The 15,641-nt window shown below is 43.7% G+C and overlaps 2 pseudogenes; one reads left to right on the plus strand and one right to left on the minus strand.

Moving 5' to 3' along the window:
• Window positions 1–428: 428 nt before the first annotated feature.
• On the minus strand, window positions 429–3,673 carry LOC136496213 (exocyst complex component EXO70A1-like; annotated as a pseudogene).
• Window positions 3,674–4,118: 445 nt separating this feature from the next.
• On the plus strand, window positions 4,119–7,167 carry LOC136496214 (uncharacterized; annotated as a pseudogene).
• The last annotated feature ends 8,474 nt before the right edge of the window (window positions 7,168–15,641 follow it).

Consider the following 15,641-nt stretch of genomic DNA (forward strand, 5'->3'; position numbering starts at 1 on the left):
TTTATTGTCTTGTAGAGATCTATCTTCCCTGCTCTCTTTATTTATTTTGTTGAAGAGCTAGAGAACAATTGGTGTGCTCATTTTGAAAAGGCTCCCTTTTTTATTTTGAGAGGAAAAGTCTCCCATGTTGGATGTATGTACATCCGCGCGTATCCTGTGATCATTCCGCACTCCTAATTTGTCAGCAATGTAGAGGATGTTTCTTCTACATACGATTAAAAATTGAAGAGACAAGTGATTGGTGTTCTGTACTGCTGAATGAAGCTAGAATGGGGGTTGGTGGAAGAGAGCTTGCCGGTGAAATTAAAATTAAAATTAATAATGAACCATATTTCTCAGTAAATGTTAATACTATTCTTTATGAGGTTTGTTTGGTTATCCTTCTATTCCTGGCCTGATTTAGTTTTCTATACCAGGGTAGTTAAATCCTAGCTAGGGCTATGTAAGATGCACTGATTGGCATTTTGCTGAACAGTCCTACGATGTCTCTGAATCCAGTCATCACCAAGTATATCTTTTGCTTCTGATCTGAGGCAACACAAGAGATCATTAAATGAACATGCTATCATAACATAATACGAAACAGGTCTTGTAATAAACACAGACATACCTGTGAACAGATCTAACCATATAGTGGATATTTGTTCATAAGAAATAAGTATGTCAATGCAGGATCCTTATACTGTTTAGATTTTCCATCTAGGTTATTCTATAGGGCCTGCATTATCCTTGTGGTAACAGCAGCAAGCTGAGATTCTGCCTCAGTGCCACTATCAAATTCTTGAAATAATAGCTTCAATGTTGACTGGTAACTGTTCAAATCAGAGTAATATTTGTTATGCATGAAATTTCAGAAACAACAACAGGAAAAGAATAAACAAATGCGACATTGCTTCATGAGTAAATGAAAAAGGCAACTAATTCATAACCAGATAAATTCTAGAATCTAGAAAGTGCCCAAGTTTGTTAAGAAAAGCAAGATCAAAAGATGTTATAAATAGCTTCGTATAGGTATTACAGCCTATAGGCTGAACTTCCCTGATTCAAATTTGTTCAAAATCTTATTCAGTATTGTGGTACAATTTTGTTTCCTAAAAGAACCAGCCTGTTAATATTAGCACTTGGAAATCCTTTCTACTTCATCAAAAACTATGGTCTTGAGAAGATCAGAAGCATAAAGCCCCATAAGCCACAGTTAAAATAGTGTTATTAACAGTAGGTTAGTCAAACTTATGTGATCAACAATTTTACATGTCCATAGATTCACAACCAATATGAGAAAGGGAATACTTACTCGAATAGGAATTTAACATAATTAATCACATAGCTAGTCAAAGGATGGACTGTTTCGTCCTGAATAATAGTTTTTGAAGCATCTATTTCAACTGCCTCCTCAAAATCTGAAAATGTTTCCTGAGCAGTCTGTGCCAATCGCTTTGTTAAGATTGATGCAGCTTCACGCATCTCAGTGCAAGGTTTGCCTTCAAATATTTCCTCAATCTGATAAAAACAAAGGATCAAGCAAAGGTAGTATTGACATCTTTGTAATCATCATCAATATCAAATAGTTTAGAATCACAGCAACATAAAAAAGTATGTAAAATTTGGGTAGTGGCCTCTATGAGGTACTTCCAGAATACCTCTGGTTGAAGTTCACGCATTACTTCATACATGTCGAGCAACACAAACAGCTTTTCAGGGGACCTTTTGCTTTTAGCAACAGCATCTCCAAAGCTGAAAAGAGTTATAACACTATTTGCTGTCAGTTCAGCAAAACAATGGCCCTTGTTAAAGTTGACACCATCAAAAATCTGATCACAGATTTTTCTTTCCCCTGCTAGTAATAATTTGACCTGTTTGAAAAGCATAACATTGTTAACTTGATGCTGAAATGGACATACATAACATGAGTACATTTTAAGAAGGATCCTCACCGCCATCGAGAAGGAACGAGCTCAGAATAAATGTAAAACAATAATAAAGACAACCAAAGCCTACCTGTAGATTTTGTAGCAAGTTTGCTGATTTCTAGCCTGAACCAACTGTTGAGCTATGTCATTCATGAGAGGCAATATTCTAGGAGGAATTAGTGTTGGGGTCCTGTATACGGCAGTCTCCAAGCCTTTGGATGGATGATCAGAATGGCCGCCTCCATCGGCCTCGTGATCACCTTTTGTTGGCCGCAGAGACTTGGGTAGACAGTCAAACAGGCGTTCTGGCTCGATAGGTTTGCTGAAAAGAAAAGAAAACGACAATCAACACAACTTTTTTTAGGTAAGAACAACTCCAGGCCTCTGCTTCACTAGAAGAACACAGTGATAAGTTAACTGTTCTTTTGCCATTATATGGAGGGAAATAGATGATGGAGACCTTCATGAGTGGGCCTCTACATCACTAGATGCACCAGCCATAAGTTAACGGCCTTACCTGTATGTACCCATCAGCTGCTTAAATTCCTCTTCAATCTTCAGAGTAGACTTAGCTAACAGATTGTTGACATGATTCAGAACTCCTTCACTGCTCTTGAAGTTCTTATTCGAGGAAAAGAAGCGAATGATGGCCTTCAGCACATCCACTGCCTCCAGGTAGCTCTCCAAATCCTCATGGGGACCCCTCAATATGGTTGCCTCAGCCTAAAGCACGAAAAAAAAACCACACAAACTAAGGGAAGATGCGAGAATAGCAACATTTGAACTCGAAGCCTGACCAGAAGCCAACAACATTAACTTGCTGGATTACTATACTTTCAATGCAAGGAGTTCAGTTAGCCATCAATTTTACAGTTCAACATGTTTTTTTTACAAAAACTGCTAAGAGCAGTTGCCAAAACTCTTCTTCCTTTTTAAGGTTTCCTAACTTATCTATAACTCTTTGTTGATCATAGTTAATGTTGTCTGTATTTCTGGTCTGCTGACAGGATAACAAGTTGCCTTCTTAATGCATCTGCTTCTTAGATCCTAATTCCTGAACATGTACAAATCTGATTTTTTTTAACAATAATTTTGGACGGTGCTGTTACTACAAGTACTGCTACTACTACAAGTACTACTACAGGTACTACAAGTACTACTACTACTAGTACTACTACAAGTACTACTACTAGTACTACTATTAGTACTAGTACTACTACTTGTACTACTAGTACTACTACTTCTACCACTAGTACTACTACTTCTACTACTTATACTACTTTTTTCCTTGCATCTCTTAGAACAAGTCGCGAACATCAAAGAGTGCATTCCGATGCCCCGTGAATGATGAGCAGCCATCCCATGGAGAGCAAGAACTAGATGACCAGCTTACTTAGGAGCAGTTCGATAACGAGTTAGAAAAGGGTCTAGAAGTGATGCTTACTCAGGAGGACCTTGTCGATGATGAGGATCCGGTGGGGGGAGCCCAGGGAAGAGAAGGCGGAGAGGATGCCCAAGGCAAAGAAGGGGATGATGATGATGATGAGGATGAGGATGACGACACCTCATCAGGGGGATATGTAAGTCCCAAGGATCCTTTCGCACGAGAACCCAGACGGAGGCCAACGGAGGACGAGTTGGACAAGGATTTTGATCTGAACGATGAGGTACGAAAAAAGCCTTAGTAGCTTGTAAATTTGGCTAATGCTATGGCTATATGTTACCTCTGCTAACACTTTTGACCTGCCGTATACATAGGTCATCCCTACTCAACCTTTGAAAAGACAACGTCGGCCTCCGGCTCGTCTTGCCAGACAATACGTAGCGGGGCAAAGGAGATCAGAGGAAGGAGCCACAGATACTCACAATGAGGCCTCCGCTCCACAATCTCAGGACACAACCACAACTGAGACTGCCCAGCCAAAGAGGAAACGAGGGGGGATTAGAAAGCCAAACCAATATCACGACAAGGCATGCTATGTGATAACGGAGGTCGGGCTAGACGGGCAGATCCTTGAGCCATATACATACAGAGCGAAATTCCGTAATCACATCGGGTTTGTAGTTAGAGATAAGTTGAACCCAGCTATCCGTGGCTGGAATCTTGTACCTATGAGCCAAAAGGTAGACCTATGGGAGAAGCTAAAGCATAACTTCAGGTTTTCAGAGGGAACGCATGAGTTGGTACAACAAAATGCTTTTAAGATAATGGGGCAGAGCTTCCGACGTTGGCGGTCGGATCTGAACAAGAACTTTATCCAACAGAAGTTAACTTCTTTCCATGAGTATGGCAACATAACTCCTAGTCAATGGGAGGAGCTCGTGGCTGAGAAGACTTCAGAGGCATCATTAGCCCTCAGTGCTCGTAACAGTGAGCAGGCGAAGAAGAACCAACACTACCCTCGTCTAGGCCCTGGTGGCTACGCTAGCAAGCAAGAGGTCTTTAGGAAGATGGACGCAGAGGCCGAAGCTGCCAGGAATACGGAAGTGCCGAAGTTGAAGCCATGCCTCCAACAGTGGATATACGCGAGGAGTGTGGATTCATCCGGTAGTAGCCTCAAGTTTGCTAAGCCGGAGACCGGAGAGGTAGTATTAAAGATACTGAAACTTGCTGAAGACAAGGAGAAGGGCGCATTCAACCCTTCCAGAGAGAGGGACGAGCTTACCGTTGCCTTGGGAAACCCCGAGCACACAGGACGCACTAGGGGGGAAGCGGATGTCCTAGAAGCATGGATTTATAGAGGAGAGGCACATGTACAAGAAACATGGTAGAGACCGAGAGTCTAATCTTGAGCGCCAAGTGAAGGCTCTAGTTGAAAAGATATTGGTGGAGAAAGGATTGTCTATGATGGAGCCACATACACCAATGGGGCCACCCGGAGAACTGGCGATAGTTGGCAGCCCTCTGGATGTTCCTAGCAGTCAAGGTTCCAATGCAATCGAAACCCCCATCGATCGTATACGGGCGCCATCCAGTTGCAAATTGGTGGTTCCGATGGGCAGACAAAACGTGATCATTGAGGTGGCAACGGGCGTGGCACATCCTCCGGGCAGCATGTGGCACAATAGGGACATCCTGCAGGACTACACTCGGGTCGAGGTGCATACCGTGAAGCCCGAGTTCATGACTTGGAAGATAGAACACCCTACTCCCGAGGGGCTCGTGTTACTCGGAGACGTCATGAACCAGTTCATCCTCTGGCACAGACGGGACATTGTATTGACCGAGTCTTTGCTAACTACGACTGAAGTTCATCCTCTAGAGCGACCCATCGAGGACGGGGAGGTATACTCACCGGCCCATGATCATGACCACCACACGCTAGAGACTTCTCCACCTAGTACCGAGCAAGGGCATGATGACATGCCACATCCTTCTCCACCTCGTATCGAGCATGGGCATGATGACATGCCACGTCCTTCTTCAGCTCATACCGAGCAAAGACATGATGAGATGCAACATCCTTCTCAACAAGCGCAGCCGATACATAAACAACAAGTGTCTCATGAATAGTAATTGCCTCGTGAACATCCGATACGTGAAGAACAAATGGCCCCTGGAGCAGGTGGTGCACAAGTTGACAAGGACGTGCTTGAATGGGAAGCTCGAAACAAAATCCCAATCAAGATAAGGCCATCGTATGTAGGCATTAATGACGTCTCATCGGTGCACAAGTGGATGGCCCATGACCAGTTCAAGCCTAAGAACCAAGTAAAAGAATTCAGAGCACCAGCTTCTAAGGAGGGCACCACTAGCAAACTACACAAAGGGTTTAACAAGTATCCAGCTATTGATAACCTCAAATGGTCAAATGATTGCCCGAATAAATATGAAAAAGGCAAGAACTTCCTACCAAACTGAGTCATACAGTGCTTGCCACGTGGAATGAGAAAGTTCCATGATTGGTACTTGCGTGCTCAGATAACAGAACTAGAAATCTTACAAGCATGGATCCCTGCTGGCACATTTGGAGCCCTAGGTGGGCAAATTGCCGTTGAGTTTAAGGATATCCAGGCATGCTTCCACCTCAGATGAATGGAAATGAATCTAATTCGCATATGGTGCCTGTAAGTTCTTGCCCTCTCGATATGATATGAATGTAATCTTTTAATTTTGTTGTAACTAACCCACGCTATGATTTGTAGAATGCAAGCGGACTTTGTGAAAAAGAGGCCAGCTCTGAAACACGGGTATATAGACCCTTCACCTATAGCATCAACAAATTTTAATTACCATAAAGAGTGGAAACTAGATTGCAAAGAACTAGGAGCTGGAAAGACACTTAAGAAGAAAGAGGACATCAGAAATAAGAAAATATTGGAAGAGTCCCTCAAGGTTGCGGCATACATTGCCCTATGTTTTAAAAATCTCCAACAACATGATAATATATGGATACCATACCATTTCAAGTAAGTTCGACTATATACTTAGCTTTGTTCAATATACTTTGTTCGATGTAAAAGAGCTTATGTGTTCCTTCTATGACTAAATTCATGCAGCGATCACTGGATTTGCATAGGCGTCTGGCTCTCACATAGCATGGCATGGGTCTTTGATTCAGCGGATTTCCCAGTCGAGACATACAAAGACTTCATAACGATTGTCAAGACGTATACATATTGACAATCCTCATTTTAGCTACTATGTTTGTATACATACTTGTAAGGTTCAATGTGGGATACTAACAAGTTGCATTTGCTAAAATCATTGGAACAGGGCATTCAGACACTATGTCCAGGAACATAAGGGGAGGCATCATCCAAATAGGAAGGAAAAGTTGTATGTCAAAACTCTATGTGCGGTAAGTGTCATTTACTTTGGTACTCCATATATTACGTGTTTGTCAATAGCATTACTTAACATCTCCATATGCAAAACACACAGTGCCCCAAGCAGAAGCCTGAGAGTCTACATTGTGGATACTACACATGTATTATGATGAGTACTATCGGTGGCTACAACAGAAACTCCAATATGGTAAGTTTGAACCTCTTCGCTCGTAGTATGAAAAGTTCGCATATGTTGTGATATAGTAAACCTAAACTTGTTCTCTTGTAGTTGGAGAAAGATAAAGACACGAGAAGGAACCCATACAAGGATGACGAGCTCTTAGAGATGGTCGGTGACCTTTGTAACTTCATAATGGACCAGATTGTGTATCATAAAGGCACTTACCATCATCTTCTTTCTGACTTAGGTAGTAATCCTCTGTACCAACACCTTCGGGAGACTGATAGGTTAGCCCTAGGTCGTTGATGATAATGTGGACTTGTGGTATGATTTGGATCAGACTTTGGAACGGTTTGGACTTTGTTTTGCATGTGGACTTATGGATTTCTTAATGGACTATGTTATAATGATGTACTTCATAATGGACTATATTGTAATGATTGACTTTTGTGAATTATGATTTGTGATGATGTTGTAAATAATGGTCTTGTGTTTGTGGATGTATATTTGTATATTTGTGGCGGTCAGATTCGAATTTGAATTATATATATATATGTGGTCAGATTTGAATTTGAATTATTTATTTATTTTGCTGGAAAATCTACTGTAGGGGCGGTTCTTGATTGAACCGCCCTTACAAATACACACAGCAGGGGCGGCTGGTGATACAGCCACCCTTATAGAAGTCCACTACAGGGGCGACTGATATTACCAGCCGCTCTTACAGAGGGAACTATAGGAGCGGCTGAATACACCAGCCACCCCTATAGAGGGCACTGCAGGGGCGGTCAGGAAACCACCCCTACAGAGGCACCCTCTGTAGAAACACCCTGGGAAGGGCGGCTGGCACAGCCGCCCCTACAGAGGCTCTAGAGCCGCCCCTACAGTTAACTTCTATAGTAGTGAAATGCTTTGGTAGTCATGGGAGACTTTATGTGGCCAAAAAATAAAGGAAGATTGGGGTATAGAGATTTGCACCTTTTTAATCTAGCCATGCTAGCAAGACAAGCCTAGCATACCATGCTATTCCCAGATTTGTTGTTTGCATTGAGAGCAAAATACTTTCTGGAAGAACGACTAGTTTTGATGATTGGACTATATATACTCCAGTCTCCCATGCATTTGGGGCCTCTTGGAAGCCAGGAACAACTAGCTACATACATTTGGGTCTAAGAGAGTGATTTGGCCTATATGAGTGATTAGAAAGTCTTAATTGAAGATTAAGAACTCCATTAATGTTCGGAGAGTAGCAAGTGTGTATCCACTCTTCTCATCAGGCTTTGTTGGGCCAAGTGAAAGTTTGTGCTTGTTACTCTTGGTGATTGGCACCACCTAGAAGGTTTGGTGGTGTTGTTGTTCTTGGTGATCTCTTAGTGGTGATTGTGAGAGGCCCAAGAAGGTGTACACGGTCGTGGTGATCCACATCCACCATTACGGAGTGGAGAAGGGTCAACTCATAGAGAACACTTGGTCCATGCGTGGATAAGGGGGAGCTACACCTTTGTGCGGGGTGCTCTAACAAGGACTAGTAGGGATTCACGACTCTTCGATACCTTAGAATAGCATCGCCATGTTCCTTACCCTCTTTACTTTCATGCAATTTACATTCTTAGAATTGTCATGTTAGTGTGTAAGGCTAGAATCTAGGGTACAAAACTGTGTGGTAGGCATATAACACTTGTTGTCACAATGGGTGAATTTGGCTAAGTGATAGGTCTATTTTTCATGAAAATTTCAGATTTGCCCAATTCAATCCCCTTCATGGACATCTTTATCCTTTCAATTACCTATCGTTCGATTATCCCAAGAAGAGGTAACATTATCGCAAGAGTTTCTGAACGCATTGATCCAAGCAGTGGAGGGTGAATGTTCAATTAGTACATGACACCTTCTGCGAGGAAGATGCATAAAAATTCTGGCTATTCCAGTGAGCATAGAATATGAGGATATGGTGTCTTGGCATTACGACACAAAAGGGACTCTTTTTAGTTAGGTCAGCTTACCGCATTTTAGAGGGTAAAAGGGAGCGTCAAGCTAGGCGTTAACAAGGGCAATGTGCCAATCCATCTCTGAATCAAGATAGGTTTACCTGGGAAAAAATAGAAGTTATCATGCCCTACGAAGATAAAAGCAATTATTGTGGTGCCTTGTTCACAATACCCGAGCCCTACAAATGAATATAAAACATCGAGATTTGGAATTTGATACAAGTTGTCCAGTATGCAAACACCTTGATGAGGATGGAGGTCAATGTCTTTTGAAGTGCAAGTTTGTGAGGAAATGTTGGCAAGCTCTCAATCTTGAACATGTTCACCTTATTAATTTAGTCTTGGGCTTTGCTACAATATGTAACACCCTCGGTGTTACACCGTAAATCATTTACTAAAACATGTCATGAATATCATATTTATGTGTTAATGCATATAATAGAGTGTGTAGATCAATTTCTGTAACTCAAAACGATCGACAGAAATGCGAAACAAAAGTTGATTCGATAGTCATGTTATATCACTTAGGGTTTAAAACCAATTTTTATTAAGCAAAAATGCTATAGAACATGTATGTAATACTTAAATAAAGTTTGAAGTAAAAACTTTATAGATGACAATGAAATACTTGTTGTTCAAAAATAATATTGCTAAGTAATGTTTCTACTAGCCTAGAAATGCAATTTGAAATAAGACTCAACTCAAAAATTTAGGAAAATTTTAAGTATGTTAACAGCTAGACATTGTCGTGTTTAGCAAATTATTGCAAGAGATTGGGTTAAGGAGTGATAAGGTGTTTGTTAGGTTCATAAACCCGGGGTCCCTCGTGGATCAGTTTCCCAACAAAGGCTCGGCCCAAGCAGACAAACGCGCAACTTATGGGCCGACCCAAGTATCTAAACGATAGGTTAGAGGGGCAATCCAATCACCGACCGGAAGCCCTGGCCGAGGAGGAACGACGCCCATTTTCTAACTCCAGCCCACCTCTCTGACCGGAGCGCTCACTTCGATCTCCAGCCCGCCTCCGAATGGCCTCTTCGACCGGAAGGCCTGGCCGAAACACTACTTCTGACTCCGACCCCACGTCTCCGACCGGGATACGCAAAAACCCTACTCACCGCTCTTCTCCTACTGGCGAAACCAGAGCCGACTAGGACCGACCGACCAGGGACGTCTGCTCGAAAAGGACCAGGGAACGAACGAAGAAAGCAAGGCAAGGCACACAAGTCAAACAACGATACTAGGGACCGTCTCTGTACACCTGCAGAAACAGTACTCTACAACCACCCTGACATAAACAGTATTGTAGGCATTGACTTTTTCCCTACAGTATTGTGGGCGCTATTAACTCCCATACGGTAAGGCTCCCCCACATGCCTCTGGGCATCGATAGTGTTGTGGGCGTCGACATTTACCAAACCGGGTGAACATGGCGAAACCCCTCACATGCCTCCGGGCATCAACAGTATAGCAGGTACCAACATCTGCTGTACCTAAACAAGACGACATAACCTCCCACATGCATCCGACATCCAACAATGTTGTGGGCACCTACCATCATCCTATACCTATCGGCGTGGGCAGCAAGGTTTAGAAACATACGTACTCTCTCCCTCTCACTCGTAAGGCCATCCCCTTCAACTATAAAAGGGGATGCGCTCTCTCCCAAGAGACAAAGTTAAGCCGGGTCGATTCAAGTGCTTCCAGATTCATTAGATCGATCAAGTTCACTAGCTCACAACCACAGAACCGCCGGGTTTAGACCTCAAGCACACGCTTGAACACTTAGCTCATAGCAGAGCTCCTGTCGCTCTTGGCCCTTCCGACCAGAGCCGACCAGACCTCTTTTACCCCCCATCTTTCTCCTTCTCGTTTGTAACCCCACTGCAAACTTCAAGCACCTAGGCTCAGGAATAAAGTCACCGACCGACTCAAACTAGACATAAGGCATGTTGCCTGAACCAGTATAAACCATGTGTCATTGAGTGCTAGGCCATCTTCGATCACAACGTACGACAAAACTATAAATATTTACTTGTTGGTCACTTTCTGCACAAACAGTTGGCGCCGTCCGTGGGGAAGACGCTATATATTCAACACTTTTTGGTCATTGGATGGCCCACTTTTCCGCCACCTTCGCCATGGCAGGCTCAGGCGATACGATTCACTTCGGCTCACTCGAGTTTCCCGCTCTCCCACTAGTTGGGATGCGGGTTCCACCCGTCTTCGAGCCATCCCAAGCCTTCCTCTTTGGAAGCCTAGACTTCGTCGCCGACCGGCTCGGCATACTGCACCCCCGCGAGGAGGCGCTCGTTCCAGTGCCCATCGGAGGGGCGCCCTCCATCGGCTCTAGGATGCACGACAACTTCAACAATGTGGCATCTACGCTTTATTCCGAGCAAACTCTCCGCTCAAACCCCGCTGTAAGTAATATGCATACTGTTATTTACTCTCTATTTACTATCTCCTGCCGATTATCTAGAGGGACCGTATTTACCGCACCATGAACACCATACGATCAGTTCCCCTACAGCCTCGCGTCCCCCATGGACGCATGTGCTTGAGGGCTTCGAGGAACACTGTCGCCATCCCCCCTCACATCCGAATTCATGGGAATGGCGAGCTATGCTCCTACCACTTTCCACGAACTCCCGGATGACGAGGATGAGAGCGACGGCTCCAGCATCAGTGACATGGCACCTAGCCATTGTCCGTCCCGGGAGTGCGCTATGGCGGACGCTCTGAGGCAGCTACCGGTCGTTGCGGAGTCTGCGCAAACTTGCACCCCTCTAAACCCACGTGTGGGGGCCCTCACATTTGTGCAAAGGCACGCCGAGGAACTAAGACAACGGTGGCGGAGCCAGACGCCACCTGCGCCGGCAAGCTTGGTGCAGCACGTTGCGCCCCATGTGCATACCCCGGTGGGCGGCACCCGGGGTCGCGCCCGCCAGGTCCAACATGACATCATGAATGAGGGGAACGACCTCCCATAGTTCGCTTGGGCTAGCCAGAACATCGCTGCTGCAGCAATGCTTTTGTGCGGCGTTCCTAAGCCCGTCGACCCCTAGGAGCGGGCGGTCTACTGAAACCTTTGGGTTCTAGTAGAAGCCACCGTCGTACAACAAGTGGAAAGCTCCGCATTGCGACTCCGACACATGCCCTCTCTCCCACTGGGGGAGTAGGGACATGCCAGATGGATCGCTCCATCCGCTCACCGCTATAGCCGCCAGGTGTGGCTCGAGAGGCAGCATCTGTGCCTCAGTTTGACATGGCGCCTGCTCCACACTAACCGTCGGTACACAAGCGGCCCAGTCCACACCAGGACACTCGCAGCGTCGTCAGCAACCGGCATCGTGCTCAGCATGATGATGACGTCCACCGGGCGACGGTGAGAGCAGGCGACACGGATCCCGACTGAACTATCGAGGGGAGCGGTGAAACGCGCTCTAGACATGGTTGCTGGCCGAACGACCGGAGTCCCAGCCCTGAGGGCCTAGGACCACAGGCCTTTGACCAGCGTATTTGGAGAGCATTGTTCCCACAGCGCTTCTGACCGCCCACCAACATCACCAAGTACACCGGGGAGACAAACCCTGGTATTTGGCTCAAAGATTTCTAGCTCGCCTGCTGAGCCGGAGGGGTGGATGATGACTTTTTCATCATTTAGTATCTCCCTATCTGCGTAGGGGAACATGTTCGGGCATGGCTTGAATTCCTCCCGCACGACAGCATCCACGACTGGGCAGACCTCAAGAGGGTCTTCATCAGGAATTTCTAGGGGACGTATGTCCTCCCTAGAAACTCCTAGGACCTCAAGAGTTGCCAGCAAGAGCCCAACAAGTATCTATGGGACTACATCCACAGGTTCTTCTAATGATGCAACTCCCTCCCTAATGGCATCGACGTGGATGTCATCAGCGCATACCTCTCTAGGATGACCTGCGAGTCCTTGATCCACAAGCTTGGATGCCTGAAGCCCCATACCACCCGCGACCTGCTCGACGTCGCCACTAACCACGCCTTCAACAAGGAAGTGGTCAGAGAGGTCTTCAACGAGGGCCAGGACAAAGGCTGTCGCAGAACCGACCAATTTATAAGAATACAAGTACAATGGCAATCCGCAAGCAGTCGCACTGTCATACTTGAACCTATATAAACCCGGTAGTCCATCGAGTACCACGACGGGTCTCGATAAACGATTTACAACAACCAAGATCGTACAGGATTCAACATACATGCCACATATTACATAAAGTTCATAGATACTTTTCATCATCAGAGTACAAATAAAAGTTATTACAAACTGAGTTTGATAAATAAAACAGAAGCAAATAAGTTCAAAGATAAAGTTTCCAACATAGTTTGATACAGTGCCAAGCTAGATCATGGTCCACAAAAGCAAAGATAGGAATTACTAAGGAAGCCTGCCCAAGGCTTACTCCTCATCCATAGCGGGATAGAAGCAACTCTTGCAATACCCATGATACACAGTGCCATCTGCAACAATGGGAAAATAAACCCTAAGTACGAGAAGGTACTCAGCTAGACTTATCCGTCATGAACCAGAAATAAAATGACTCCAAGAATTATGCAAGACTGTATAAGTGGACGTAACTTGACAACATTTTACGTAAAAGGCAATTACCCGTTATACCATTATGATTCCTTTATCAAGTTAATTATAACTATCCATTTCTAGATTAACAACTATCCTGTGCCAAACATGTGGTATATCATTTAGAAGCATATAATAGTAACCATAGCAGGTATTGTAATTCCATATTCATCTGAACCATCATGTTTCATAATATAGTTGCTACGATGTTGGGACTAGCCAAGTTTCTCACTATTCGGGAGAGACGGCGATTCGAATCGATTTCAACCAGCTGGGAATTTATTCCTAACACAAACCCAGGTCTACCAGCCACGATAGCCTTAGGTCACCTTTGGTACAACTCCGGTACACATTTCGTGGGTCCGTACTGCGCCGCACAATCTAGAACACCAGATGCCAGGATGCTCAGGCCAAGCCTGCCCTTGGGCTCAGTCTGATCGTTCCCCGGAAGGAGCGCACAACAGAACGGTTCCCGGCCTGAGTTGAATTACTCAGCTTCGCGGTCGGAACGAGTTATCCGGCCAGCTAAGTGAGAGGCATGCATTCAATCTTGTCAGAAGCGCCAACAACGGTACGGTCCTTAATCGACATGGATGGGGATAAGTCCACACCCAAGACCTCCATGTCTTGTTGCTTCTCTATCGACTTCCCATCCGGTCTCAATTTACTTTTACCTCATGGTTCTGTTCCACGATAGCAGATATAGCCAACCGTGCTCCGGTATCCATCTATATCTCGCAGGTGACAGGACATCACCCGACTTCTACCGGTCTAAGCATGGCTAAGCATATATTCGATCCTGGACCTATACCGGTTAAAGGGTTAATATCTGGACAAGGAATTTACATGCATCAAGTGGTTTCATTCAACTCTTATAACCTAATGCATCAATCATAAGTAAGTAAGTAGACATTTGTAAATTACTGGGAGACTTATAATGCTCTGGGGCTTGCCTCACAGAAAGGAAGTAGGGCGGTGGTCAGGACACTTCGGAAGCTCTTCAGGGTTCTGCTCCACGCCTTCGGGAGCTGCGGCTTGCAGATCCTCCTGCTGGTTCCCTTCCTCTGCTTCTTCGAATTCCAGCAACGTGATCTCTTCCTCCGATCCTAGATGCATGAGTATGGCATAAGTATTACGAATGCATAATGTTAACAAGTGCATCATATTTATTGAGTAGGTGCATATCTCTTCTCGATTATTACTGAATCTACTTTGACAATACATCGACTATGCCACAAACAGTAGCTACTTGTTTCACTCATAACTGGAGTTTTACTAATCCAAAAACAGTGATCCTAGACTTTCTAGAAAGCTTATCAAATTCTCTACAACTTTGTTATTAATCATTTTTACAGTATACATCAGTTTCAACATGCAACTCATCACACTCTAGAATTAGTCCGGAAACTATTTAACATGCAATATAAAGTAATAATACTTCTACTTCATGTAATCATTCAAAATTTGACAACATAGAATCTACCAATAGTTTAAGCATACCAAATACAGTTAAGATAATATAATGGTGAAGTCCAAACTATTTATTTAATTACCTTTATTATTTTATTTAGATATCTAGGTTAAATACTAAACATATATCAAACATACTTATTAAATTCTTAAAAATTTACAGTGCCTTACTAATGCTATAAAAGGACTACTATAAAAATTTCATGTCATTTTACTAAGTAGAACATTCTATACAAAAATGATAAGGCAGCAAGGCTTGAAATAGCATAAATGGAAAATCCTATTGAAAAGTGTCAAGCAACAGATTTCCTATTTTTCTTAACATACATATGGTACTAGGATTACCTCCAACAAATTTCATGAATTTTGGACTCACAAATAATTTATAAAAATTCATGCAAGGATTGACTATTCATAAAAGAAAAATCTATAACTATAAATCTACCCATGCACTGGTCTTCAAATTTTTACCAGAGTTCATATATGCTAAGACTAGCTTACCACAAAAATTTCATAATTTTTGGAGCACAGGAACTCTAGATATAAAATAAACAAATTTGAATGCATTCAAAAGCACATTTCAAATCCTTATTTAAATCTCCAGAAATTTCTACTGTTGAAACCAAGAACATATTTTTCTTAAATACTACACTTCCTAAGCAGCACAACCATATTTATTTCACAATTTTAGGAGCTACCAAACTGAA

Source organism: Miscanthus floridulus, chromosome 12, assembly GCF_019320115.1.
Source record: "Miscanthus floridulus cultivar M001 chromosome 12, ASM1932011v1, whole genome shotgun sequence".
In the NCBI taxonomy this organism is placed as follows: domain Eukaryota; kingdom Viridiplantae; phylum Streptophyta; class Magnoliopsida; order Poales; family Poaceae; genus Miscanthus; species Miscanthus floridulus.